Below are 27,433 nucleotides of genomic sequence, written 5' to 3' on the forward strand. Positions count from 1 at the left end.
CCCCCGCAGCCTGGCCTGGAGACTGCCAACACAATTCTTCAACTTCCTGCTTATGAACATGCTAATGACGACTGCAAAAAGGACATTGGTCCCTTTAAAGGGAAGGCTCCAATGACTGAACATGTAAGATTGAGCCAGGGAGCGGGAACTGAAAGCGTTAAGGCCAATATGATGGTGCAAGCCATGGCAGGATTGAAATTAGGAAAAAAAAAATTCAAGGCAAATGTTTGAACTGTGGAAAAATTGGTCATACAAAAAAGGAATGCAGAAATACAAAACAGAAGGCTGCACCAGGAAACTTTATGAGAAGTAACAAGGAAAAATCTTCTGGACTCTGTCCAAGATGTGAAAAAGGAAATCATTGGGCAAATCAATGTAGGTCCGTGTTGCATAAGGATGGGACAAGTTTCAGGAAAACTTCAAAAGCAGCTCACTCCCAGCCCCGTGACAAAAGGGAGCGTTCCCTGCACAGGCCAGCGTGAACAAAGATTACAGCACAACGCCATGGAATCATCCCCAGCAACCGCAGGGAGTGCCTCCGTCGATATCCCCTGTTTAAATTCATTTATTCTTATGCCAGGGGATGAACCATCCTTAATAGAAACAGAAACTGACCACTTGAACAAACCAATCACTAGAAATGAAATCGAATTAGCGATTAAAAAAAACCTCCCTACAAATAAAAGTCCAGGACTGGACGGCTTCACCAGGGAGTTCTACCAAACATACAAAGAACTCCTCACACCAGTCCTCCTCAAACTCTTCCAGAAGACTGAAAAAGGAGGGGATACTCCCAAATTCATTCTATGAAGCCACCATCACCCTGACACCAAAACCAGGCAAAGACACTACCAAAAAAGAGAATTACGGGCCAATATCACTGGTGAACATAGATGCAAAAATTCTTACCACAGTATTAGCAAATAGAATCCAACACCATATAAAAAAGATTATACATCATGACCAAGTGGGGTTCATCCCAGGGACACAAGGGTGGTTCAACATATGCAAGTCAACGAACGTAATACATCACATCAACAAGAGAGGGACAAAAACCACATGATCATCTCAATGGATGCAGAAAAAGCTTTCGATAAAATTCAACACCCATTTATGATAAAAACTCTCACCAAAGTGGGTATAGAGGGAACATATCTCAACATAATAAAAGCTACATATGACAAACCTACAGCCAGCATAGTACTCAACGGTGAAAAACCTAAAAGAGTCTCACTAAAATCTGGGACAAAACAAGGCTGTCCACTCTCAGCACTCCTATTCCACACAGTCTTGGAAGTCCTAGCCACAGCAGTCAGGCAAGAGAGAGAAATAAACTGGAGATAAACTGGAAAAGAAGAGGTAAATGTGTCACTATATGCAGATGACATAATACTATGTATAGAAAAGGTCCACAGAAAAACTCCTAGAACTAATTGAAGAATTCAGCAGGGTAGCAGTTTACAAGATTAATGTACAAATATCAGTTGCATTTCAATGAATCAACAGGAAAAGAAAGTAAAGAAACAAACCCCTTTAAAATAGCGCCCAAAGTAATAAAATACCTAGGAGTAAATCTAACCAAGGAGGTCAGTTATACATGGAGAAATATAAAACATTGATTAAAGAAATTAAGGAGACCTAAAAAAATGGAAAGATATTGCAAGCCCCTGGACTGGAAGAATCAATATTGTTAAAATGGCCACACTGCCCAAGGCAATCTACAGATTTAGTGCAATCCCTATCAAATTACCCAGGACATATTTCACAGAACTAGAACAAATCATAATCAAATTTACATGGAACCACAAAACACCTAGATTTGCCAAAGCATTACTAAAGAAAAAGAAAGTGGCTGGAGGAATAACCCACCCAGACTTCGGACAATACTACAGAGCTACAGTCATCAAGACAGCATGGTACTGGTACAAAAACAGACATATAGACCAATGGAACAGAACAGAGAGCCCAGACATGAACCTACAAGCTTTCGGTCAACTCATCTTCGACAAAGGATGTGAGAATATACAATGGAATAAAGACGGTCTCTTCAGCAAATGGTGTTGGGAAAACTGGACAGCAGCATGTAAATCAATGAAGTTAGAATACTCCCTCACACCATACACAAACATAGACTCAGAGTCCCTTTGACCCTGGGCCTTGACTGGGCGCCGAGTGAAGGCTCGTCTGCGAGGCCCGCTGATGTTCCGAGGCTGGGGCTCAGCACATTGGTGGTGAGACAGCTTGTCATGCCGGGCCACAGAGGTAACAGCTGTTTTCAAGGTTTGGCCAGACTGTATATACTCCATTCCTTCCATCCCATGTTATATGGAATGCACACGATTTAATTTAATTGCCATTTAATTACTTCAGTCCCTTTCTTAGAGGAGAAGACATGGGACCATATACTCCAGGGGAACCAGTAGTCGGAACGTTTACTCAGTGATTTTCTTTGCAGACTTGGTAGCTGTAAGGAGCTCACCCGTGTTTTCGCCGTGTTGATTGCTTTCAGTGCAGCTTCGGCAGGGTGACCGCGGGGCTCAACAGGCTGCGGAGACTGAGTGCTGTTCTTAAGGCCATCATTCGGTGAAGCTTTTCCCAAATAAAATTCAACAGGAGCCAGCCTTTATTTGGACTGCACACTCAGTGGAACGCTCAGCTTCTGCAGGCACATCAGCCGCTCTAGCTCACAGACTGAATCTCTGTGTGCCTCTTACTACTGTGAGCGCTGTGCACAGACTCAGGGGTGCAGGTCGTCTCGCTCTGGCCACTGTTCCGCTTTGGGCTGGGAAAGAGGCAGCTGACTCCTGCTCTAGGGAAAGATCGCTGATGGAAGCGTAGGACACACAGGGTCAGTCACACAGAGGGCCCCTGATGGAAGTGCTGTCGTGTGGCCATGTGGCCCTGTGCTGTCCACACACGTGGCTTCTGGGCAATTAAAAAGCAGCTGGTCCGAGTCAAGATGTCCCTTAAGTATAACATTCATACTAGTCATAAATAATAATAATAATGATAATAATAATAATAATTGTTTATATTGACTTCATGTTACAATGATAACACTTGGGGTTGATTGGTTTAAATAAACTATATTATTAAAATTAATCACACTTTTCACTTTTTAAAATGTGAGCATCAGAAAATTTGAAATTACAGGGGTGGCCCTCCTTACACGGCACACCTTGCCATAGCTGCCGGGGCGCTAAGAGCTGGCCCAGGTTCTGGGGCGTGGCCTCCCTTGGGTGTGTGAATAGACTGCCCTTTTGCCAATTTTTAAGGGTCTTGTGCAGTTTCTGTCAGTGTCTTAGTGATGTGACCTCTGCGTCCTCGCCATGACATCTGCTGTCCATGCAATGGTCACGTCAGGGCCGCACCGGGAGCTGGACCCCGGGAGCTCGGGCAAGTTGCCCACCCCTCTTGGTGCTATTGTGTTGTATTACATTACATTACGCTGTAATGAGATGTACTCAGATTATCTTGTCATCAAGGTTACCCATGTGTAGGTTAGTCACCAGTGAACCGGACCCATCTGCATTTATTTTAGGCAAAACAATGAAAAGTCAGCAAGGAAACATTTACTAAAGAAAATCAATCACCTGGAAACTAGAATTTTTTAAAACCTGAAGCAAAGTTGACTTACAGGTTGTGTTAGTTTCATGTATACGGCAAAGTGACTCAGTTATATGTGTGTGTGTATATATATATATATCTCCTTTTTCAGATTCTTTTCCATTATCAGTATTACAAGAGACTGAATACAGTTCCCTGTGCTATGCCGCAGTCCCTTGGTGGTTATGTATTTTGTATATAGCAGTGAGCATCTGGTAATCCCACATTCCTAATTTAGGAGTTTGGTTCCATAATTAGTTTTTTTCATACAAGGCATCCTGAACATTGTTTTGTAAAAGAAAAGCTTTTGACAGTTTACCTTATTTCCTGAGAGGGCAGCAGGACCAGAAGAGACACCAGCCTCTAAGGAGTCCCTGCCACTAACTCAATCAATTCCACGGGGCAGCCCCCCAAGTGATGGATAAGGAGAAGAGGAGGCCCAGAGCACTCAGAGCTAACTCACAGAGAGAGGTCACCAGCAGGGTCCCACCCCCTGCTTTCTAGAGGCCTGTTAGAGACCACAAGGTCCCCAACTGTAAACAACCACCATTTGTACGTGTGCTGATGGCAGAAGACAACTTTTCAGCAAGACAGCCATGTGTTCCCTTTAGGCAGATTGTCAGCTGTCTTGTTCTGTTCCAGTAATAACTGTGCACATAGAAAACTCGGAAACAGTACTTAGAGGAGAAAATAAAAGTCCTCCAACATCCAATTTCGAATTAGTGCCTGTCAGATAAGCAGTGCTGATAATGTGGCACAGCCTTTCTCATCCCAACGTCCACACGCTCTCAGAGAAGAGCAAAACTGGGGATTAAAGCATATGTATACATGGTTCTGTTTCCTGGGTTCCCATCCCCCAGTTATCCTTATAGAAGGGTAGGAGTTATGGGACCTTGAGATGTGCCCTAACTATTCTGTTAATCTTCAATCTAACTCTTTGACAAACACCTGGCCATGTGTGCTGCTTCCTGCTGCTGCAGCCAATGAGCTCAAATTTTTACCCCCAAACCAAACCACAGAAAGAGAGCTATAAAAACCAGCACTGAAAACAAACAAGCATGAAGCAACATGGATGGACCTGGAGATCATCATTTTAAATGAAGCCAGAAAGAGAAAGTAAAACACCGTATGATATCACTCATATGTGGAATCTGAAAAAAGAAAAAAGAGGACACTAACGAACTCATCTGCAAAACAGAAAGACTTGCAGACTTAGTAAACAATCTTATGTTACTGATGGTGGGGAAAAAGGGCGTCAGAAGGGATAAATTTGGAAGTTCAAGATTTGCAAGTATTAACTATATACAAAAATAGATATAAAACAAAGTTCTTCCGTATAGCACAGGGAATTATATTCAATATCTTCTAATAACCTTTAATGAAAAAGAATACAAAAATGAATGTATGTGTGTATATGCATGATTGAGACGCTATGCTGTACACCAGAAACTGACCCATTATAACTGACTATACGTCAACTAAAAAAGCAATGTAAAATTAGTGTAAAACAAAAAAAGTTTAGTAAGCATACACAAGTACAAGTTAAAAAAAAACACTACCAAAAAACATTACCAAAACTTTCAGGTTGGGTTTAGACGGCAGAATTTGAAAACCAAAATGAAGCCACCCTTCCCCAGAAAGCTGGAAGCAGCATTCATCCGATGCAGAGATGCAGAGCAAGATCAACATTTTTGGTTACTGAACGAATTCCTGGTGCCAGCCAGGGCCACCACCACCCTGGGGCCTCACCAAAGGTGCAGAGTCCCTGGCAGCTGGGGGATGGCTAACCCACTTGTCTAATTCGTGACAATTTGAAGGCCGCACCTACCCTTAGCATCTCCATCTATATTAGTGGGAGCCCACCTGGATGCCAAACATACTTTACCACCACCTTCCTTGGAGACACCAAACTAACCACCAAGGAGAGGTCAGTGTCTGGAGTCTGGGTGTGATGAGATGGAGTGCGAGGAGCCAGGCATCTTCCATTTTCCAGAGTCCACCCAGGTGGACCTACTGGAAAACATTAGCCCTATTTCCAAAAGGACCAAAGCGTCAATGCAGAATTCCAGGCCGTAGCTGAGAAGAGACAGCACTCAGCTGATCTGCAGGCTGGAAGCAGCCATCCACTCATAAGCCAAAGTCCACTCTAAGATCAACCTACAACTATTCATAACACCTTTTCTAGGTGCCCAGCACTGCGCTTCTCACCGGGGGAGTAAGTACACGGTGTAGAGACCCAGACTGGGGTGTCAGAAGGGAGGAGACACCAAGGATGTGTGTCAGTGGGGCAGCGAGGCCCAGCCCTCACCCACCTCCTGAGAGCTGGAAGGTCCGTCTACCAGGGGGGCCGGTCTCCTGGGGCTCGGGGGGCCTGTGAGAGTCCCAGACACCTCAGAAGGGCTGTGCTTGTGTCTAGAGATGGACGACAGGGGAATTTAAGGGTCTGGGCAGGTAAGGATCTCATCCATTCCAGACTTCTCTTTTCCAAAGTTTTTTTTTTTCAAGTATTTTTCATTACTATTTTTATTTATTTATTTTGTAGGGGGAGGTAATTAGATTGATTGATTGATTGATTGATTGATTGATTGATTTAACTGGAGGTACTGGGGACTGAGCCCAGGACCTCGTGCATGGCAAGCACCCGCTCTACCACTGTGCTACACCCTCCAGCTTCATATTCTGTCCCACAAGAGAAAAATATAATTATGAACCACAGGAGTTTGAAGCTGGAGGGGCAGGACTTGTTATCTCTTCTCAGCTCAAAGGAATTGTCAGGGCAACATTTGGACACTTGTTGGCTTTTGGAAGGAGTGTGATCCTGTGTTAGACATTTCAATGCTGATTTGTATAGCTCTCTTTCTGTGGTTTGGTTTGGGGGTAAAAATTTGAGCTCACTGGCTGCAGCAGCAGGAAGCAGCACACATGGCCAGGTGGCCCATCTGGAGTGACACTGCCAGTGGGCAGGCACTTTACCGCTATTAGAGACCCCTGTCTGTGTGGCTCTGCCCTTGCAATGCCACCCCTTGGCCAGGCCACTTTCATGCAGTCACTCAGTCACCTTCCAGATGCCCTCCCACCCTCTGTTGGTGCAAGTGGGCCAATCACTCATCTCCACTTTGCATTTTTCACTTGACAGTAAATATGTCCTGGAGACCACAGCACATGAGTAAGTACTGACGTTCCTCAGCCTTTTGGTAGCGGCACAGGCTCCCACAGACACCACGCTCCTCCCTGGGTTTGCAGGGTGCGCCTCACCGTCCGATGCTTCCCTTTCCTGAATGCCCCCCACACACACACAGCTCCTAGGGCAGGAGGCCCGGGAGCAGGTCCTGTGCGTGCTGGCCCAGAGGGCGCCTGTCACATGTATTCTGCGCACAGGGCTCGGGCACAGGAGACCGGGAGCTGGGGGGTCAGCCTCCCTCTGGAGGGTTCTGGTGGAGCTGGACTGGCTGGCTGGCTGCTGCGCTGGGTGTCTGTTAGGTGACAATGGGACCCTCAACTGATGGGGACAGAAAGCCTTCTCTCCCTCCTCTTGGTCTTAGCTTTGCTGTCACCTTGTGGAGCTCCTCAAGGGAAACTCTCCGCAGTCAGTATAGGTTTCAGCTCTCTGATGCCCACTTCTCTGTTTAATAATCTGCTTTGTTACGGTTTCAGGGTGAGTGGAGAGTAGGAGGCACGGGAACTCATGCTTGTCTTCTGCCCTGAGGTGACAGCACCGCAGTCGGGGGAGCCCTCCCCTGTTTGTGGGCCCCGGACTTGGGAAGGGCGCCCTGTGCTTGACCACCTTTGGGTGCACGGTGGGGCTCTGGGAGTTCTGTCACCCCTGTGACGCTGGAAGTAAAGGTTCTCTCCGCAGTGCATTCTCCTGGAGGGTGGCTGGGCCGTGTGTGGTGCAGGGTGTCATCAGCTCTGAAGGAGCTGGTGATCCACCAGCATATTCAGGGCCACTACTCAGAACTTTGTCTGGGGCTCTGGGGACACTGGTGCCGTCCCTTCCTCCAGCCTCCTGCCCTGTTGGCACAGGAAGCGTCTTCTTTCTGCCTGTGCAGGGAGGGCTGTCAGACAGTAAACGCTGGAAAGCAAAGGCCACGTTCAAGGCTGGGTTTGCGTGTGTCCCCGTTGAAATTAATCAAAAGTAGGTAAACTGAAAATTCAGTTCTTCAGCCACATTCCAAGGACTTGGTCACCACCTCTGGCTGGCAGTACCTCAGAGGACAGTAGACCAAGAACTTTTCCACCAGCCCTGACTCCGTTTACTTTACAGTAAATGACAAAGATGTGCCTTTGTTTTCAGCACTGATTTCTTTGTACGTGTCATGCAGACAGATGTCCCCCAGCTCAAGTATGGAGGAGGCATGTTCTCCGCTTGGCCCTTCCATCAGCAGCAATCTTCCCTCGTCTGTCCTGGCATCATTCAGTTTGCACACCTTTGACAGCAACGTGCGTTGTACTGCACTTTTTTTTTTTCCTTATCTTTTCAACCTGGGATCCCCCAGCTAGCTTCTCTGAGAGCAAGCCGTGCATCTGATTCACACTGCGCTCCTGTTCTCTCACTGCGGTGTCCATTTTAACACCTATTATTACAGAGACATACTGTCTTTGAATGTTTAACAAAAGGGATTGCTTAAACAACCAGAAAGCCAAAATTGAGGATTTTTCTTCCTGGAATACACTAATCAGGGATGTTTTATGTAACAAGCCGTGGGATCAGCAGGTTCCTGGCGAGGCTCAGCCACTCTCAGGGCTCTGTGCTGAGTCCTGAGTGGCTGACTCAGTTACTTCAATGCTTTGAAATATCTTCCGAAAAAAATTAACTTGCTTTAGTATTAGGTGATTTTTATCTCAAAAATCATTAGTTATCTCAGTGAAACAAAATAAGCACAAACTGCTCAAGCCACATGGGAACTTAGAGATGATGCCACTTTTCAACAAGGAGGCATCTGGGGGAAACCTGAGCGTGGGCTGGGCTGGCGGGGCCGGCGCCAGGACACAAGTCTCCCTTACGCATCAGACACAGACTCCAGACTTCACCGTAAGTGCTGCGCAAAGACCACCAGGGCCTGACCTGAGAGCAGAAAAACCGCTCCAGGCCGGTCCAGCCATGGGCAAAGCTCTCTCCTTGTCTCTGGGCCCCAAACGCCCCACTGATGACACAGGAAAATGGCAGATTTACCCAGGGATGGACCCAGAAGCTTATATAACCGGGGTGGAAGCCCCTTCAGAAAAAAACTCAAAATGCCCCAAGTCCTCAACACAATAGGAAGTATAAGAGAGGGAAAGCTGAAATGGAGAGACAGCAATCTCCACCGACTACACTTTAAAAAACTTAACGTCACAAATTTACAAAATTATATGGTGTGCGGCTTAGACTCGGGGCCTTGGAAGGATCAAGCGGACGGGGGCCATGCAGCCCCCAGGGGTCTGTCGGTCATCAGGGGTCACATCCTAGTGCCCACATGGGGCCTGTCTGTAGTCAGTGAGTCAGTGCAGTGGTGCGTCCTGGTGACCACACGGAGGGGTCTGCTGGTGCTCAGCCTCAGACCCACGTCCTAGTGACCACATGGAGTCTGCTGGTCAAGCGTGGTGCCATATCCCAGGACCAGAACTTCACTGCTTCAAAAGATGGTCTTAAATTAATGACCCTGTACAGAGACTTCAATGCCCCAGAAGTTTACCATCACACAGAGATGTGAGTGCCTTCTGGTTACCCAGGCCTGTCCTGGGTGCTAGAGGTGGGGTGGGAGAAGACAGACTTGGGTCCGATTCTGGAGCACACGTCCCAGGGCGCAAAGCCAAGCAGCAAACCCGAGGGCGGCGGCACCAGAGGGCACGTGCGAGGCGAGATGCCTGCAGGGTCCCTGAGCGGGTGACCAGAGTCCTCCTAAACTAGGTGAAGGCCCCTCAGAAGGTAACAGTTGACAAACGGCAAAAACAAAAATCAGCACAAAAACTCTTAAACATGTTATGCACAGCCCTTGCTCTCATCTGATAAGAGCACCGTGGCCTTCCTCCCGAAACTCATCACCCCAGTGGCTCACGAGTCAACACGAGACAAAGTCCAACTGGGGGAGGGTCTATAAAAACCTGACCACCACCCCTAAAGCTCTTCCAGATCATCAAAACAAGGAGCATCAGACAAACTGCCACAGTCAAGGAGACGAGACGCCGAAACATCACGTGGGATCCTGGATGGGATTCGGGAACAGTAAAACATAAGGAAATCAGGATGAAACACGGACTTCAGTGAATAGAGACGTATCAGGGCAGGTGTACTAGTTGTGACAGTGAACGACACGAACGCAAGGTGACGTTTACATTAGGGGAAACTAGGTGTGGGAGACGGGGGAACTGTCTGTACTTTCCTCTTTTTCTCAAGTCTGAAACTACTGCAAAATTTAAAAGATTATTTTAAAGCTGCTCTGCAGAAAAACAGCAATCTGTAACTTCCCTACGATGAAATCTGTCCACCTGAGCCATTTCCAGCTCCTGAAACCCAGGGGACTTCCTCCTCCCCCAGCTGCTGGCCGGGCCACCCCAGGCCCTCACCTGTCCACACTATACGTTACTACACAGCTCTCTGGAAAGTTCTTCTAGACACTGACTCCTGGCAAACACTGGTCCCCTGTTACTAGACCGCCACCTTCTGGCCACATTTTTTACCAAAATAGCTCATCAAGGAGGGGAATGTATTTGTGAGATTTTAAAGTCATGGTTTCCACCTCCATTGCTTCTGTAGTTTCCAACAAAGAACAGTAAAAACAGAGGCGCCGACAGACACGAGAGAGGTGACGGTGGGAAGGAAGCTCTCATCACCGGGCTGACAGGACTGTGAAGTTCCAAGCAAATTAGATACCATCTTGCTTACTGAACTCAGCATGCTGGCTTCTTTCAAACATAGCTCCTCGTCACCTGTATCTCTCCAAATTCACAGCTGTAAGGTACACCTGCCTCACCCAGGGAGGGCGGCCTCACAAGGGGAGGATGGCACTTCTGGCTCGGTCTAGATTCACACGCGCTATAAAAATCCTACCCAGAGGCTAAATTAGCACTGAGATGAAAATCCATCTGTCACCCTGGATGTGGCTCAGCTCATTCCACACACATACAAGCTCTAACTGTGATGGGCAAGGCCATAGCCCCAGTTACTCAATCCAACTCGAATCTGCATGTTGCTGGGAAGGTGTCTAGATGTGGTGAAGGCTCACCATCAGCGGACTTTAGGTAAGGGAGTCTGTCCTAAACAATCTGGTGGGCCTGGTTTAATCAGTTGTAAGACCTTAAAAGTGTATCTGCAGCTTCCCTGAGGAGAAGGCGTTCAGCCTTCTCGTCAGCAGCCTGGGGTTGTGCCCAAGAGGCCCATTCACTTCTTCCTGATGGGCGGCCCTGCACAATCCACATTCACCCAGCTTCCTGCAGTCTCACCACAGCTGCAGAGGTGCTGGCACTCATGCCCTGCTCCTCTCCTGCCCCATCTGCCACCTGGATGCTCAGGGTCAGAGCCCAGCACCCCACCTCCCACTGGCTGGTGCCCACAACAGTGAGGCCCAGCAAGCATGCGCTCTTCTCACTTGTACAGCGCGGTTTTCTGCGCCACACATTACGCGCTTGCATTGCCATCTCACCTGTAACATTCTGGGCCGTGTTCTCTCGCTGAAACCATCATGCCTGATGCAGAACCCACGGAGGTGGCAGAGTTCCGCAACCCAGGGCTGCGGGTTTTATTGTATTTAGCTTTGTTTTCAGGACTTTATGGGCACCTGGCGCCACGCATGGCACAGACGGATTCTCCAGCAGCAACAGCAAAAGCAATGGCCCATGGTGCTCTGCATCTGGTACCACCAGCCAGGACCTGCTAAGGCCCCTCTTAGAGAAAATCAGCCGCAAGGGGAACTCAGAGAGGTATCAGAAGGGTATCAGAGCGGCTGCCCGGGCTAGGCTTGCAGATGGCCTTTCCTGAAGGGTCCTTCTGCTCAGGGTCTCATGTTGGCTGGTACAGTCCTCCCTTCTTGTCCCTTTAATACACCAGCCTCTGAGTCCTGCCTTAAATGGCGAGCCAAAGAAAAATGTGGAAATGCCAGGAAAGTAAGTTTATAAATTTGTACATTAACATTTGCAGTATTTTGTAACTTAAGGGACCAGATCTATTATCAAGTATATTTCTTTTTGAAACTTGAAGCCACCTACAGTAACATTAACATATTCATGTGTTAGAGAAACAGGTTACATATTGGAATTGAAATCAATCTCTTAAGAGGAACAAAGAAAGAAACCAGAATAGTAATAAACACATTTCTTACATTAAACAGACTCCAGCATCAAAGTTAGTAAGAAAAGGCTAACACTTGTTAGAAACATCACTGTAACACAGAAGTAACGTCACCTGTGGCGCTAGTATTAGGAAACAGCAGGTACTTTATGACTTGGGGATTTCCTAAGCAGGGCTCAAAAAGTAAACTTAAGGGGAAGAATGGTGGACTTGACCGCAGCAAAATGAGAGACTTCTGTACCAGAGCTGGCAGTCTGCGAGAAGTACCGGTAGCCTCTCAAGTCAAAAGGGATAAATACCTAGAACAAATAATGAACTCCTGCAAATCAGGAAAAAGAAAAAGACAGCCCAATAGGACAATTAAAACACAAAAAACAAACAAGTAAAAAAACCAAAGCAACAAAACGCCCCAAAACACAACCAGAACAGGCAACCCACAGAGCAAAACCTGTGGCCTGGGACCAAAAAGCAGATAAAAGGCATCCAATGCCCCATCTCGCAATCAATCAAAACTGATAATAAAAATACCACCAAGATGTCACTTGACATCCATCAGAATGACAAACCTAAGAAGTCAGATAACACCAATTTACCTCATGCTTGGGAGGAAGCTGAGACCTGGGGACGTGTCCACACACCCTGCCCCCCACACTCGCGCCCAGGGCCATACTCAGCTGTACCCTCCATGTCCCACAGAGACCTGCAAGAGGACCCAACAGTCACACTGCCAGGAAAAGCAAGGGTTTCACAGTGTCTTGTGGATGCTACAAACACGATGCTGTGTAGTTTCCACAAATTTCAGGACCCAAACGCACATCTGGATGGTGGGCTGGGAAGACCTCGATCAAATGCCAAGAAAACCAAGAGTGATGTGGGGTCGGGGTGGAGGGACTGGAGACACACCAGAGCAGGCAGGGATGATGCAAGTTAAGACCCTAAAGTGCTGGTGCTCAAATCAAACAGAGGAAAGGGGTGAAAACACCTAACCTGGAGCCCTCCTTTGTTCTGAAAGAGTCAGCCAAACCATTTATGACTTACTTGGGAACCCACACAGCTCTCCAGTGTATAATAAGCCTGAGTGATTTGAGATTCACAGGGCAAGTACTAAGGAAAACGGTCTGAATTTATTTCTCTTCACAAGCAAGTGGGCGGGTGCTAGTGAGCTGAAGCCAGCAGCCGCTCCACGTGATGCATCACGCTGGGTACAGATCATGGGCCGCTGAGCGTGGCTGTGAACTGAGTGGCCTTGCGCACAGGCTGCTCTGATGATCACTCACCTGCAAGCCAGACTGAGAAGCCCTTCTCTGCTGGGGAAGCGGTTGCAGTGCTTCCGAACATCCAGGCATTCTCCAACAACTCGATCTTCTTGCTGAACTGCACTTCCAAAATGGGGATAACCTCTGGCATCTTGGCAGATATCAGACGGTAAGCTATGTCTGGCTTCCCAATGAACCGCTGGCAGATGCTGACTTCATAAGGTGTGTGAACCTTGATGTCATCTACATGTTCTCTTTCAAATCTGTGCATGAGCAAGGAGTCTGAGTCATGGATTTCCAACCCAGAAACAAGGACAGTGAACTTTCCTAGTTTAACCCTAGATTCTGTTCTTTGGGAAATAACAGCAGGAATTCTGATCACTATCCCTTCTTTTCCAAAAGCTTTGGAACTAGCCACGGAGGCGCCCACGCTGGGTTTTGTTTCTGATGGCACCTTCCAAAGCCTGGAGCTAAAGGGCCACCAAGAAGGAGATTCCAGCTCTGTCAGCAACTTAAAAAAACAAATGAAACATAGAAACTAGTCAATCAGTTGTTATTTGTTTATTTTTTTTGAAAATTGCTTTGACTTCTATAAAGAATGTTACCATTTTACAGTTTTCTTTTTCACAAACACTCTTTTCCACCTCAAAAAGAGCAGAAATTATCATCCCTGTGCTTTAGAGAAGAAAACTAAGGCCAAGAGCAGTGGGACGTTTCGCCTGTAGATACACAGCTAATCTGAACGGCAGACACACAACTGAAACACACAGCTTCTAACTACAATGTTGCTCTTTTCTCTGGCCAAAATAAATCTTGGTCTTAGTCTCTACAGAACTGTCTAATAGCACTTTCTGCAGTAATTTGTATTGCCTAATACAGTAATGGGGACATGTGGCTGCTGAGCACCTGAAATGCAGCTGCTGCAATGATGAACTGAGTTTCAAACTTAATTTTAATGTGGCTAGTGGCTACCATATTGGACAGCATAACTCTAACCCCTAATAGCATCAAGAAATACTATCTAAAAAGCCAATGAAAGAGGAAAAAATAGAAGCAGGAAAGGAAAAGCAAAGGAGTAAAGATCAAAGGGAATAAACAGAAAACAAGAAACAAGAATGTGGAATTGTTTCAACCATATTAGTCAAACTAAATGTAAGTGGTCTAAATTCTCTAATTAAAAGGCAGATTGTGAGTCTGGGTAAAGAAGCAAGACACAGCTATATCCTTTTCACAAGAAACAATGTGAAATACAAAGACACAGATACACTGAAAGGAAGGGAATTGGAAAAAAGATGTGAAAAGTAAACATTAAGACATGGGGTGTTACTGGGGACAAAGAGGGACAATGCTTAATAATAAGAAGGTCAATCTAAAAGAAAATTTACTGATAGTAAATATGTATGTATCCAATAACAAAACTCCAAAATTCGTTAGCAAAAACTGGCAAACCTAAAGGAAGAAATAGACAATCATCATTGTAGATTTTAACAAATTTCTCTCCATGATTCATACATCAGAAGATAAAATTAGTATGAATATAGAAATTGTAAACAACCCTATTTAACCAACTCAACCTGACTGATATTTACAGAAAACATCATCCAAATGGTGAATGTACACTCTTTTTACGTGTATTCAGAACACAAACAATAACAAAGAGTACAAAAGAGTGGATAAGATGGCAGAGTAGTGAGACCCTGAGCTCACCTCCTCCCACGGGCACACCAAAATTACAACTATTTACAGAGCAACTATCCTACTGAGAAGGAACTGAAGACTAATAGAGACGATTTTCCACAACTAAAGATATTAAGAAGGAACTACGATGAGATGGGTAGAAGGGGCAGAGACACAGTATATTTTATGGCCCACATCTCCAGGTAGGCAACGTACAAACAGGAGGATGATCACAATTGCAAAAGTTCTCCCCGAGGAGTGAGGGGCCCAGACCCCACACCAGGATCCTCAGCCCAAGGGTACTACACTGGAAGATGAGCCCCTATAATGTCTGACTTCGAAGGCCAGTGGAATTTGTGAAACAGAGAACTGGAGGGCTGTAGCAAGCAGAAAGTCTGCTTTTAAACAACACAAGCAAAATCTCAGATGCTCCCAGACCCAGCACAGAGGGAGTAATTTGAAAGCAGCCTAGGTCAGACTCACTTTTTGAACTTGGAGAAGCCTGACAGAGAGGTGGGATGCCAGCAGAACTCCCCCTGGGGACACAGGTATGGGTAGCAGCCATTGATGGGAGCCTGTTCTCCCACCCTGGAGGGCACTGGTGCTGGCAAGGGCCGTTCTGGAGTCGAGACTATCTGCACCAGGACCAGGCCCCATCCACCAGCAGGCTGGCAGCAGTCCCTGGGCACCCTGTACGGAGCAGCCAGTCCCATGGGGAAACAACTCTGCCTGCCACCCCCAGACCCATGGCCCTGTAGCCAGCCACATAAGGACCTGGCACTGCTCACCAACAGATGGGCCAGCCCTGGGACCCCAGGTCCTACAGCCAGCCACACTGAGACTGGTCCTGCCCACAGGCAGGCCGACATCAGCCCCAGGAGTTCTAAGGCCCTTGCTCCACACACTAGCAGGCCAGCACCAGCCCTGGGACTTGCTGGCACCTACAGCCAACAGTCCCAGGACCCCCCAGGCCCAAAGCCAACTGCACAGTGAGTGGGTTACCCACCAGCAGGCTGAGACAAGCCCTAGGAACCCCTGGGGCCACTCAGTCGGCAGCTCTGGGACACAGACTTGCCCATGAGTGGCCAGCAGGCTCTGCATAAGGCAAGGCTTGGCAGCAGCTAACTGGGCAAAGACCAGCCCTTCCTGCCTGCACACCCACAGCAGCTGGCCCGGCCATGACACAAGAACCCGCTCACATGATGAGGGGGGCACCCCTAGATTATGTAACTCAGGTGACCAGAGCGGGGTGTGCTGCTGGGCACCAAACAATGTCTCCCACACAAGCCTAGTTCTCCAAGATCAGAAAACATAACTGATCTACTTAATTCATAGAAATAAACACAGAGAATTAGGCAAAAGGAGGCAAGAGAGGAATATATTCCAAACGAAGGAAAAGATAAAATCCCAGGAGAAGAACTCAGTGAAGTGGAGATACGCAATCTCCTCAGTAAAGAGTTCAAGGTAATGATCACAAAGAAGTTCAGCAAACTCAGGGAAAGAATGAATGATCATAGCAAGGAGTTTAAAAAGATTTAGAAAATATAAAGAAGAACCAAACAGAGATGAAGAATTCAGTAAGTGAAATTTGAAAATATACTAGGAGGAACCAACAGTAGAACAGATGATACAGAGGAACAGATCAGAGATCTGGAAGACAGAGTAGCTGAAGTCACCCAAGCTGAACAGAAAAAAAAAGAAATTTTAAAAAAGCAAGGGCAGTTTAAGATACCTCTAGTCTTATACCACAACACTGTGAGACTAGAAATCAAGTATAAGAAAAAAAAAACTGCAAAAAACACAAGCACATGGAGGCCAAACAGAACGCTACTGAAAACAAATGGGTTACAGGAGAAATTAAAGAAGAAATTAAAAAATGCTTGGAGACAAAAGGAAACAAAAACACAACAACCCAAAATCTATAGGATGCAGCAAAAGCAGTGCTAGGAGGGAAATTTATAGAGATACAGGCCACTTCAGGAAACAAGAAAAAGCTCAAGAGAATAACCTAACTTTACACTTGAAGGAAGGAGAAAATGAAGAACAAACAAAACCCAAAGTTAGAAGGAAAGAAGTCATAAAGATCAGAGTGGAAATTAATGAAACAGAGACAACAACAAAAAAACACACAATAGAAAAGGTCAATGAAACTAAGAGCTGGTTCTTTGAAAAGATAAAATTGATAAACCTTTAGCCAGACTCATCAAGAAAAAAAGGAGAGGACCCAAATAGATAAAAACAGAAATGAAAAAGGGGAGGTTACAATTGAGACCACAGAAATGCACAGAATCATGGGAGATTACTACAAAAAATCATATGCCAATAAGATGGACAATCCAGAAGAAATGGATAAATTCCTAGAAACATACACTCTTCCAAGACTGAGTCAGGAAGAAATACAAAATATAACCAGATCAATTACCACTAATGAAACTGAATCATTAAAAATAAACAAACAAAAACCCCCCAAAACTCCCAACAAACAAAAGTCCAGGACCAGACGGCTTCCGAGGTAAATTCTACAGAACATTTAACGAAGAGTTAAATGCCCATCCTTCTCAAAGTATTCAAAACGTTAAAAAGGAAAAAATGCTTCCCAACTCATTCTACAAGCCCAGCATCACTTGATACAAACCAAACAGATGCTTCAAAACAAGAAAACTACAGGCCAGTATCACTGAGGAACAGAGATGTAAAAATCCTCCACAAGATACATTCAGAGCAAACTTAACAACACACTGAAAGGACCAAACTCTGTAATCAGCTGGGATTTACCCAGGGATGTAAGATGGCTTGATATCCACAAACCAGTCACTGTGCTGCACCACATTAACAAATCAAAGACCAAAACTTGTACGAGCATCTCAACAGATGCAGAAAAAGCTTTTGACAAAATTCATCATCTATTTACGATAAAAACACTCAACAAAGTGGGTATCGAGGAAACACACCTCAACGTAATAAAGACCACGTAAGACAAACCTACAGCCAACATCGCACTCGGCAGTGACAGGCTAAGCGCATTTCCTCTAGGATCAGGAACAAGACAAGGATGCCTGCTCTTGGCACTTCTCTTCTTTGAAGAAGTGCGTTCTTTTTCTGTTTACCATATCTGGGATTGAGTCCTGAAGAAGCCATAACCCTGGATAAGCAGACAAAAATAAATACATAAAAGGAAGGCTGCTCTCTCTACCCTATAGACAAGGGGAAACCTGCTGAGAGAGAACTTTCAGTCAATAACAGCTCTACTCCAGCCAAACTCCCCCCAGAGAAGTGCAGCCCACTACTGCCTTCATCAGCAAACACCACAGAGGAGCCTCGACATGGACACTCACCCAGCTGCCCTCAGGCTATGTCCTTCCCCCTAACTGGGGCAGAGTCAGAGAAGGCCATGTGAATGGCCTAGATGCCCACCCGCACCTAGCTGCGCTGAGGGGAACGTCTCTCAACTAGCGTGGTGTCAGAGGAGGCCATGCGAGGGGCCAGCAGTATAAGGGAAATCTTACAAGACAGTAGAGGCCAAGAGGTGATGGTGACAAGACAGTTCTCATCCTCCCAGTTAGGGCAGTGTTGGCAGAGGCAGATGGGGAAGCCTGAAATTCCACCCCTAGTCAGTAGTAGCAAATGTCTTTCCCATCTCAAGGCATAAATGAGGGCCAGGTGGGCAATCTGGATTCTCATTCCCACGTGACAGGAAAAACAATTAGCTTCTAACTCCCAAGAGCACTATGTCAGGGGAAGACCTGCTAAAATAGAAGATAATGTCCAGAGTTTCCTTTAAGATAATACCCCAAATGTCCAGGATACAATGAAAATTCACCACCAGACCAAGAACCAGAAAAATTTGAACATGAGTAAAAAAAGACAAGCAACAGATGCCAAAACCAGGAAGAAATTGATAGAATACCATGACGAGGATTCTAAAGGGGCCATCATAAAGATACCTCAACAATTATGAACATGCTGGAAACAAATGGAAACACAGGAAGTCACAGGAAAGAAACAGAAGACACAAAAGTAGTACCACACGAGACTTTAAGCACTGAGAAATACAGTAATATTAAAAAAAGAAAAAGTCTGGACAAGATAAACTGCATGCAGCATAGCTTGACAGATAAAAGAATCAGTGAAATTAAAGATCAAAGGATAGAAATTATCCAAATTGAACAACAGAGAGAAAATTAAAAAAAAAAAGAGTTTAAGTGTCTGAGTGATTAAAATGAAAGATCTAACATTTATATCATCAGCATTCCAGGAAGAGATGAAAAGAATATGGAACTGAAAAAGTGTTCAAAGAAATAATGGCTGGCAATTTCCCAAATCAGGCAAAAATACATAAACCCTTAGATTCAAAAAAAAAAAAAAAGAATAGACCCACACAGGATAAAACCAAAGAAATTAACATAAAGATACATTAGACAAAGGAAAAACCCTGACAGCAGCAAGAGAGACAGGAAACCTTATTTACGTAAGAAAAATAATTCAAAGGACAGTGGATATTTCATCAGAAACCATGCAGGCAGAAGGAAGGTATATAATGTTTTTCCAATGCTGCAAGAAAAGAGCTGTCCATTCAAAATGCTTTAGCCAGTAAAACTATCCTCCAGGAATGAAGAGGAAATCAAGCTATCCTCAGAGGAAAGGAAACTACAGAGAATTTGCTGCCAGCAGGTCTGCCTTAAAAAAATGCCTCAAAGAAGTGCTGGATTAGAAAGGAACTGATGAAGACAGGAGTCCTGGAATATCAGGAAGGAGAGTAGAAAAACGGAAAAGTAAATACAGGGAAATAAAATAGACTTGCCCTCTTTTCTTGGACTTGCTAAAATATGTATGATGCTTGAAATAAAAAAGTACAACCTAGATGTGTTCTTAAAGAATGTATGAAGATGACTGTGTTATCTTAATATAATTTATATAAATCAGGTGAAGAGACACAAAGATAGGTAGAGCTTTTATACTCAACTCAAACTGGTAAAACGTTAACAACAGTAAAAAGTGACAAATTATGTTTATATAATGTAATATCTAAAGTGACCAATGAAGAAGCCATGTATTTTTAAAATTTTTATTGAAGTAGTCAGTTACAATGTGTCAATTTCTGGTGCACAGCACAATGTCCTAGTCATGCACATACATCAGTTTTCATATTCTTTCTCATTAAAGGTTATTACAATATATTGAACATAGTTCCCTGTGCTACACAGAAGAAACTGTTTAAAATCTATTTTTATATATAGTGGCTAACATTTGCAAATCTCAACCTCCCAAATTTATCCCTTCCCACCCCTTTTTCCCCATAACCATAAGATTGTTACTATGTCTGTGAGTCTGTTTCTGTTTTGTGGGTAAGTTCATAGTGTCTTTTTTTTTTTTAGATTCCACATATGATACCACTCATATGTGGAATCTTTCTCTTTCTGACTTACTTCAGTTAGAATGATGATCTCTAGGTCCATCCATGTTGCTGCAAATAGCATTATTTTATTCTTTTTATGGCTGAGTAGTATTCCATTATATAAATATACCATAACTCTAATGAAGAATCTATATAAGAAGATACATTCAAAATATATAATCACAATGCGATTCTGAAATAATATTCAGGTAACCCACAGGAAGGCAGGAAAAGAACCAGAAATGAACAACAGAGAGAACAAACAACACAAAAAATAAAATAGGAAGCTTAAGTTGTTTTATACCACATTATTGTTAAGATGGCGAAACTCTCCCAAAATGATCTAGAGCTTCAATACAATTTTTATCAAAATCCTAGCTAGCCGTTGTGCAGAAATTGGCTAGTTGATACTAAAATTCATATGAAAATGCAAGGAACCCAGAATAACCAAAACAATCTTGAAAAAGAAGAAAGTTGGTAGAATCCTACTACTTGATTGCAAAATTTACTACAAAGCTATAGAAATAAAGATGGTGTGGTACTGGCATAAGGTGACACATATGGATCACTGAAATAGAATTCAGAGTTTAGAAACAAACCTTGACATTTACAGGCAACTGGTTTTCAACAAGAGTGACAAGACAATTCAATGCAGAAACAAGTCTTTTCAACAAATGTTGCTGATAGAACTGGATATCCACATGCCAAAAAAAGAATTTGGACCCATTTTACATATCATTCACAAAACGAACTCAAAAGGAATCACAGGCCTAAATATAATAGCCAAAACAATAGAATTCTTAGAAAAAAGCACAAGAGTAAACCTTTGTAACCTTGGACTAGGCAATGGATTCTTAGATGTAACACCAAAAGAGAAGCAATAACAAAAGATACATTAGACTTCATCAAAATTCAAAATTTTCATACTTCAAAGAACACAAGCAAGAAAGTGAAATGACAATCCACAGAACGGGAGAAAATATTTGCAAATCAGGTATATGATAAAGAGACTTGTATCCAGAATACATGACGAACTCTTACAACTCCGTAATAACAATTTAACCTTTAACCATAAAAAATGGTCAAAGGATTTGGAAATAAAAATATGTATGAACAAAAAACACAGGAGAAGATGCTCATTATCATTAGGAAGTGAAAATGACTGCCACAGTGAGATGCCACTTCACACCCACTAGGACGGTTACAGTGAGAAAGACGGGCTGTAACAAGCACTGGTGAGCACGCGGAGAAAGCGGAGCCCTCACCCATCACGGCAGGAGTGCAAAGTGGTGCAGCTACTTCAGAAAACAATCTCTCAGTTTCTCAGCATGTTAAACAGAGACCCAGCAATCTCCCTCTCAAGGAAAATGAAAATATATGTCCACACAGACACCTGTACATGAGCGTCCACAGGAGCACTCCTCATGGTAACCACAAAGTAAAAACAATGTGTCCATCAAAACCGGTCAGTGGGTGAACAGAATGTGACAGACCCATACAGCAGAGTTCTTGTTCAGAAATATACAGGAATGTACTTGATCCTCCAACAGGGATGAACCTCAAAAACAATGCTAGGTGAAAGAAGCCAGGCACACATTAATTCTCCAGAAAAGTCAAACCTAAACAATATAGAAAGAGAGGAGATGGGTGGTGACCTGGGCTAGGGTGAGAACAGAGTGACGGCAGACGGGCTTGAAGCAACCTTAGGGGGTGATGAAAAGGTCCTAAAATTGATTATGATGTTTGTCCAACTGTAAATTTACTAAAAATTACCGACTGTGCACATAAAACAAGTGAATTTTTTGGTACGTAAACTAGAAAGCTGTTCTAAAAAATCTACACAGACACATTAGAGTGAAAAAGAGGACAACAGAAAAACATCTTCAAAATGCTGAGCTCAATTTGGTTCAATTATGAAGAGTGAAATTATCATTCAGAGTGTAAAATAAAGGTATTTTCCAACATATAAAGATTGAGACAATACTACTTACTCGTAGATCCCAATGAAAACACAATCAGATCAATTATTTCCTCAGCAAACTCCCGTGATCAAATCTGGGTCACCAGCTTGTCTTCATTTCATTTAAAAAGAGCCACATGTGACCTGTGTGCTTAACTGAACAGGTTCCATTTTTGGAGTCAAACTCCATTTTGTGCTGATAAAGCAGGAACTAAACTTAACTCTTGAACTGGGCTAAGGCGGATGGCGAAACACACGTCTGCTGCGTTCACATTTTTAAGATAAAATCGGGACACCCTAACAATAGATTTCCTGGTAACCTATGCAAAGTGCTCAGAACCCCAATGAAATGTAAACTGTGACTGTATCTTCCAACCATAATTTTAGACAAAAAACTGAGGTGAAGGTTCTAAACTTCCCTCTTCCTGATAATGAAAATCTCTGACTTTTACCCCTCAGTGGGACAAAGTTTAGGTTGCTACCTGAATCTGTGCTCCCTGAATTGCAATTCCAAGACACCAAATAGGGGTGTAAGGGCTTCTACTGGCAAAGACTCATCAGAATTGAGGGGCTCTATTTTCCCAATTTCATCAGGATCTTCCCACATTTCCACATTCCAATTTTCAGGATCCCATTTCTTCCCTATCGATGCCTGTGGTGTAACAGCAGACACCATGTGAAGTTGGGATTTCAATTTACATTATAATTCAGCCACTGACAGGCTGATGCTCTGGATCCGGTTTTCAGAAATCTCAGTGCTGTTGCTATGGGAGCTAAGGTTTTCTTTCAGGGCACGTACAGAAATGTTCAAGTCCTCACGGGGCACCCTGAACTCGTGCTTTCCTTCCTACACGCTGTCCAGTGGAGTCAGGGCAGCCAGCCAATCTCATTACACTCATTAGTTTGGCATAAGTCTTATCAGGTATCAAATACATGGTCATGCAGTGCCCTGCCTCTCTGAAGTATCTGGCTACGAGCAGCCCGGGACGGGATGCTATGTATCACCACTGCCACACCACCGATGCCCTCCACACCGCCGGGGCAGAGAGTAACTAGTTTTCTTTGTCTCTAATCAGACCAGAGTCCAAAACCTGTAGGATTCAGAAATCCCTCTTCACTCTCACTACCAGAATCTGTATCAGTCAGGGTTCTCAGAGAGACAAAGCCACCAGGATACACATACACATGCACGCACATAAATATGGAGAAAGAGAAATCAAAAGGGAAGGGACAGAAAGGGAGACAGAGAAGGAAGAAGGGAGGAAGCAGCAGAGAAACAGAAAGAGAGGAAGAGGAGGACCACATTTTGCGAGGACTCCCGAAGGCACTATGACTGCTTAAATCTTGAACTGTCATGACAAGAGCACCAGACATTCTCAGACCACACAGCACAGGTCTCAAACACTGACCACAAATAGCCCTTTTCAGCAGAACAAAAAACTTCATAGTCCAGGCTTTCCCATACAAGACCATCCATAACATCCCAAGAGAGCAGCAAATAGGGCATTCTAGGAGCAGTGACAGGCTGCTATTCAAACAGAACATCTGGAGAACAGAAAGTAATTCTTGGAAATTTAAAAATATGGTAACAGAAATAGAAGGTGTTGACTGGAAAAAAAAAAGTACAACCTAAAAGTTGAGAACTATATTTTATTAGGTGGACCTTCTGAGGACTTCAGGCCCCAGAGGCAGCCTCTCAGATAGCTCTGAGGGACTGCTCTGAAGAGGGGAGTGGGGAGCCAGGATAAACAGGATTCTGCAACAAAGACCAGGTAGTCGGAACATCAAAAGACTACTGTTAATTAAAGAAAACCAGGTTATCCCAAGTTAATGAACTTGGTGCTTCTCCATGTATGGGAAGATGCAAGAGACTGGGCTCACTGAAATCAGTCCTTCGATGTGCACCTCCTCCACCACGGGCCACGATCCTGATCTTCCCCGTCCCGAGTCCCCACAGGGTGCGCCATCGGGGCGGCTGCAGGGGCTGAGTGCCTGGCAGTGGGCATGACTGCCCCCATCCTGCATTCCCCGAGGCTCTCCTTCGGGGGCTGCGGCACTGGCTGATGCAGCATCCTGTGTTTGCTGACACAACAGGCGACATTTTTCATTCACCAAGGGTAGGAAGATAAACTTCAAGAAATCAAAATAGAAAAGGCCAAGGAGAAAGGAAAATGGTAGCAGTATCTGAAGATCAGCCCAAGTCAGATAACAAAAAAAAGAGGCTTTCCGAAAGGAACACACTTTAAAAACTGAGGGGAAAAGATCATCAGAGAAATAACTGAGGCAATTTCCCAGCTCCGATGGACAAACTGAGGGCTACCACAGCAGACTGCAGAGGCCTCGCAGCGAGGAGCGTCCCGCACCACGAGAACACCGCTCTGGGCACACGGGCCCGCCGCGCTCTGGCTAAGTCACCCCGAGGCTGCGGAGCGTGGGCCCTGCGTGCACCCTCCCTGTTCATGTTGTCATATTTTAACTATATTTTTCCTGTAAAACACTTTAAAAACATCTTATAAATGGCAATCTGCTGTATACATCTCTTTGCAACTTGCTGTTGGTTTTTTTTAGCACTGCTTTGGGATTTATCCAAGTTGATGTGCATAGATCTAACACATAATAGTTAACATAAAAGAATGAGTCTATTTTGTGACTAAAACATAGCTTATCCTCCTTAGCTTATCCCATCCTCCTTCAGAAGCAAGTGACTGCAATTGTTCTTTACTGTCCACAGTCCTTTACTGAATGTTCACATCCACACACGCCGTGCACAAGTGCCAATGTGTCTCTAGGACACACACCGGAAAGGGAAAGGGCATGGTCGTGGGGTGTGTGCACCTCTGGCTTCACTAGTTTTGACAACTGCTCTAAGTGGTTGAACTAATTTATATTATTGATAGAAACATCAGGGTTCTCATCACCCCAATTCTTAACCAACAGCTGGTGTTGCTCAACTGATACTTCCCCTCATCACGAGGGATGCTGAAATCCTTTTCGCAGTTCATTGGTCTTTGGGTATTTCTCATTTGTGAGACACTGTGGCAGAGACGAATGGTCCCCAGCATCCACTCTCCTCTTCTTCGTTTCCTAATGGGACACGTGAGTAATCTCTCACAACGACCCAGCTTCTCTGTTCCTAGGTGTAGCTATGTGATTCAGTCCTGCCAGCAGGATATGAGCAGAGTGATATGTGCAACTCTGGGGTCATCTTCTTAAAGATAAGACTGCGTGCCCTGGCCTCCCTCTCTGTTCCCCCTTCCCTGGGAGTGAGGGCCACCAGCAACTTTTGCTACAGTGATGCTGCCATGTGATAAGATGGGAGATCCTCTAGCTAATGCGTAGCCTTAGGTGATGACCTGAAGCAGAGCTTTCCATCTGCCTGGGACACCTTCTTTCCTTTGGACCCTTATATGGAGGGAAATAAACTTCTCGCTTATTTCAGCCACAGTATTTTTGGATCTGTTATAGCAGCTCATTAGCCTAAATGCCAGTCAACAGCCTTTATCAAGTTTTCTGTTGAGTTCGCTTTTTCTCATTTTGTCTTTAACTAGCTGGATATTAACCCTTTGTTGGGATACGGGCAGATATCATAAATATTTTCTCCCAACCTCAGGTTCATCCTTTTGCTTTCTCTTTTGTCAAAAGATACAAGTCACCTGATTGTTCTCCTAAAGAATTACACCAACTGCCACGCCTCATGAGCAGTGGGACAAAATGCGGATTCACTGTCCTCAGGTGGCACTGTGTATTCTTTTAATTTTTGTTAATTTGACATTAAAACCTAGATGTTCGTTATCTTAATGTGCATTTCTTTGACTTCCAGTGCATATGAACAGTCTTCTAAAATTCTAGTCTCTATATTCTGATACGTATTGAAGATACATTAAACATCCCTGACGTACTTTACACACCTCATAGTCAGTGCAGCGCTCCTCAAAGTGTGGTCTTTGGACCCTGCAAGGGAGCCTGGGGGGTCAAAATTGCTTCCTCCAGCGCCACAACACCATTTGGCTCGCTAGCTCTCATTCGCTCATGAGTGCAGAGCGGAGTTTCCAGAGGCCACACGACCTGTGACGGTACAGCAGACTGACTGCAGAAGCAGACAAGAGAATGCAGCCGTCTTCTAAGCCTCACCTTAAAGAGATGAGCAAAAAACTCACACGGCACCACTCTTCTCACTGACCATGCTTTGCTTTATGAAAGTTACTTTTCATTAAAAAATGTTACCTATGTTACTACATCATTGGTTTAGCATTGTACTTTCAAAACAAATAATTATTTAATTTCTTAGTTTAAAAAACTATACAGTACAGAACCACCCAGAGCCTGGGCCCTAGACTAGGCTTCGCCCTGTGAGGCCCCCGGGGGGACCTGCTTTCAGATCAGCTCCTAGAACTGGAATTTCTGAGTCAAATACTTTGAGGCTTTGGATACGTACTGCTGAACCTCCTTCTTTCTCATTATTCATTCCTACCAACTTTTCTCAGGTGAATTTAAAATTTCAGCTTGGGGCAGCACAGAGTAGGAGAGGAAGACGGCGGAGCAGAAAGACCCTGAGCTCACCTCCCCTCGCACGAGCACATCAAAATCAGAACTATCTGCAGAGCAGCCATCAGTGAAGGGGCTGCAACCCACCAGAAAAAAAATCTGCAACTAAAGACATAAAGAAGGCATCACAACAAGATGGGTAGGAAGGGAGAAATCGTGATATAACCAAATCCCATACCACCCTGGGTGGGCGACCCCCAAACTAGAGGAAAATTACAAGGCGGATGCGAGCTTCGAGCCCCATATAGGCTTCCCCAGCTCGGGGGCCCAGCACAAGGAAGACGAGCCCTCAGACCGTTTGGCTTTAAAGGCCAGCAGGCCGTTCCTGCGGGAGCCCCTCATGGCTGGGGGAGACAGAGACTCCACTCTTACAGGGCGCACACAAAACCTCACGCCCGCCAGGACCCAGGGCAAAAGCAGTAACCTGATAGAAGCGTGGGTCAGATCTACCTGCTGGTCCTGGAGAGTGTCTCCTGGAGATGTGGGAGACTGGCCATGGCTCGCCCTGGGGGCACAGACACTGGTGGCAGACATACTGGGGAACATTCAACCCCAGGAGCACTCCTGGCAGCTGACATAGTGGATCATTAGCGCCAAGATCTGGCACCAACCAACAGCCTCCAGTAGGCTCCAGTACCGGGACACCTCATGCAAAACAACTCCCCAGGCGGGAATACAGACCCACCCATCGGCAGACAGGCTGCCTTGGACTTCTAAGGCCCACAGCT

The 27,433-nt window shown here is 44.9% G+C and overlaps 1 long non-coding RNA gene across 1 annotated transcript in view; it reads right to left on the minus strand.

The window, feature by feature from the left end:
• The window catches only part of LOC140689221 (uncharacterized), a 213,626-nt gene that overhangs the window by 116,458 nt on the left and 69,735 nt on the right, over positions 1 to 27,433 (minus strand). Inside the window, exon 2 of the long non-coding RNA XR_012064100.1 lies at positions 13,150 to 13,391. This is a non-coding gene — a long non-coding RNA (uncharacterized lncRNA). The remainder of the gene's footprint in view (positions 1 to 13,149; positions 13,392 to 27,433) is intronic.

The sequence above is a fragment of the Vicugna pacos genome, chromosome 25 (genome assembly GCF_048564905.1).
Source record: "Vicugna pacos chromosome 25, VicPac4, whole genome shotgun sequence".
Classification (NCBI taxonomy): Eukaryota; Metazoa; Chordata; class Mammalia; order Artiodactyla; family Camelidae; genus Vicugna; species Vicugna pacos.